This window comes from Haplochromis burtoni, unplaced genomic scaffold, assembly GCF_018398535.1.
Source record: "Haplochromis burtoni strain Fernald_Lab_line unplaced genomic scaffold, NCSU_Asbu1 Contig_63, whole genome shotgun sequence".
In the NCBI taxonomy this organism is placed as follows: Eukaryota; Metazoa; Chordata; class Actinopteri; order Cichliformes; family Cichlidae; genus Haplochromis; species Haplochromis burtoni.
This window is the reverse complement of record NW_024582424.1, coordinates 1,432,160-1,434,765: the sequence shown is the minus strand read 5'-3', so window position 1 is coordinate 1,434,765 and position 2,606 is coordinate 1,432,160. Positions and strand designations below refer to the sequence as shown.

Genomic DNA, 2,606 nt, shown 5'->3' with positions numbered 1-2,606 from the left:
CATCCTCTCTCATTTACCCCCCTTACCCCAGCCCCATCCCTTGCCTAATTGCAGGCGTATCCATTAGATTCAACCGGATTCACGTTTTAGTTTAACAGCGAGGGCACGTTCAATGACGTAGACAAGCATATCAGCTACGTGCAGCCATATTTAAATACATCAAGGCAATTAGCGCATCAAAATATGCAAATCCCTCTTACTACATAGTCCGCCCGGCCGCAGTCGGAGTATTTCCCCTCAGCCTGTTCTTGGTGCGTTGCCGTATTGAAAGCCAACATAGCTTTGTTTTGTCTTCCAAAGAAGCTTCCCTAATGTGAGCAGGACAGAATTAAAGGGAAACATGAAGAGAAGGAGAACCCAGGCTCCTGCGTGGAAAACCGCCCATGCGTAATGAGACGACCCGCTCCGCCATTCTCAATTCTCCGACGCCGTTGGCTCTGGTGTGCGTATTATTTTTAATATTGATGCATATTCAGAGGATAGATTTGCATTACACACTTCTTGCTTGCTGTTTATTGCGACGCATTTCCTCATGTTTTGACCGTTTAGATCTGTGCAGAGCTCCTGTGCACCTTCGTAGCGATGATTTCCTTTATTTTTCAAATGCAGTAATCAAATTATTTGACTAATGCTGGCTTATATTAAGCCGACAGCGAAGATAGCGACGTCACTGTGTGCTTAAGAATTAAATAAAACACTGGATCTTAATGTAAATCGGCGATGTCTTTTGAATACGTAAATGCACCATGCATGAACAAAGAGCTCTCTGGTGGGCAAACAATGGGCACTCAGCATAGGTGATAGCTTAGAGGTGATACTGATACGACTGTCTCAGAGCAAGAAAATGACAGTGTCGAAAAGTAATAACTAAAAAGTCTGCTGTCCCGTTTGTGAGGAAAAAAAAACAGTGACGCAGCGCTGACATTTAGGTTGCAATTGCTCAGCCTGTCTCCTTAGTGTCCGTGCACGCGCACAGAGCTGACGCCAGGGACGAGAGCGCGAATGCAAGTGCTCTTGGAGAAAAATATCCACAAACATGATCACATGTTTATATGAAACCAAGTAGAAATGCGTTAAAACATGGCAGTTTTCACCTTTTTTCTCCTCTCCTTCCCTCTTTTTATGATTCATTGTGTTTCCGCACGGGTCTTAAATGAAAAATCTGACCACTTACCTCCAAGTTATCATAATCCAGCGCTGCTGTTGCTGCTGCTGCTGTTAATTTGTGTTTGGTTATAGGTCACTTTTCGATCAAGTTGCTAGGACGTTTTCCGGGAGGTCAAACTTTCTTCTAGCAGCCACAGCAGATGCAGCCCCTATGGCTACTCCCCTTGTCATTGAACCTTATTCTTAAATTGCTCGTGACTCAACACCAATGGTCAGGCTGGCTCACGTAAAGATATTCAAAGCCACAAGAGTCCGTCACCACACCTATGCGTGGCTTCTAACTAGAAAGCAGCTTAACATTACTTGTTATAAAAAAATATTAGAATATTTGGGAATCCATTCATCATCCTTTGTTGCATCACACACGTATTCATCACCATCACCAAAAAACAAAATGTAACGCGTAGGCCTTTATCGTTGGAAATGATAAATAACTGAGCATATTGATTAGTGGTCAATTTTAAGAATGTTTAGTGTTCACTCTGGTGCTATAGCCTGAACAAAATGAACGATTCTTGCGGTAATAGTTATTTTGTGATTTAATGATGACGATGTGAAGAAAGGTTTTTATAGTAAAGGGTCTGGAAAGGAGGCTTTCTCTTTTTTTAAACAAATGTAACCTTTTATTATTTTACTTGTTATCCTTTTAGTGTAACCAAAACGGAAAAAGAAAAAAAGAAATGGATCTGCGCAATTCGACAAAGCAAAAGAAAGAGCTTATGATGTTATACGTTTTAATTGGGAGACCACTACGTTTCTGGGCACGAACTTATACATTTACACTTTCCAGTTCTGTAATCGGAGTTGGGGAGGAGATCAATTCGCTGTTCCGTCATCCTCATTTGAATTGTATATAGAAGAGACACCTTCATGGTGGATTCCCACTGTTCCTCATGGTAAAATCACTTGTTTGCGTGGATAATACAGCCTTTATCTCGGGTCTTATCAGGACAACAGATCCCCAGCAAATGAGACAATGTGATTTCAAGTAGGGGCACAGAAAATCGAAAGGCATGTCGTTTTTAGGAATAAAAAAAATATTATTGAGAGATGAAGCAGTGATTCGGTTCTCAACATGCTGAATTTAATCCTCGTTTAAAAGGGAGCAAATCAATGAGCGAAACCAGTTTGGATCAGATAACATTAACTGATCTTCGAAAAGACAAAAATAAATAAATAAACAAAATAAAATAAAAAAATATTGCCTATTTTCCAATTTGAGGCCAGGGTAGACGTCAGCCTACGATGCAGTTTGTAAGAGGACCCGGGGCGCTTTGTCTGGCACATGAAAACGGTATTCAGAAACTGGCGTAATGAAACACCTCCAAGGTAAAGAACCAGCCAAGCTTTTTTTAAACTGAATACCTGAAACTGTAAAAGTGCGAGGTCTCTCTTGCAGCTGTGTTCAAAAATAAAAACTTTTTTTCTCTTATAGTAAT

The 2,606-nt window shown here is 40.7% G+C and overlaps 1 protein-coding gene across 20 annotated transcripts in view; it reads right to left on the bottom strand.

Moving 5' to 3' along the window:
* mef2cb (myocyte enhancer factor 2cb) overlaps positions 1–2,606 on the bottom strand; it is a 111,576-nt gene that overhangs the window by 37,076 nt on the left and 71,894 nt on the right. The window lies entirely within an intron of this gene.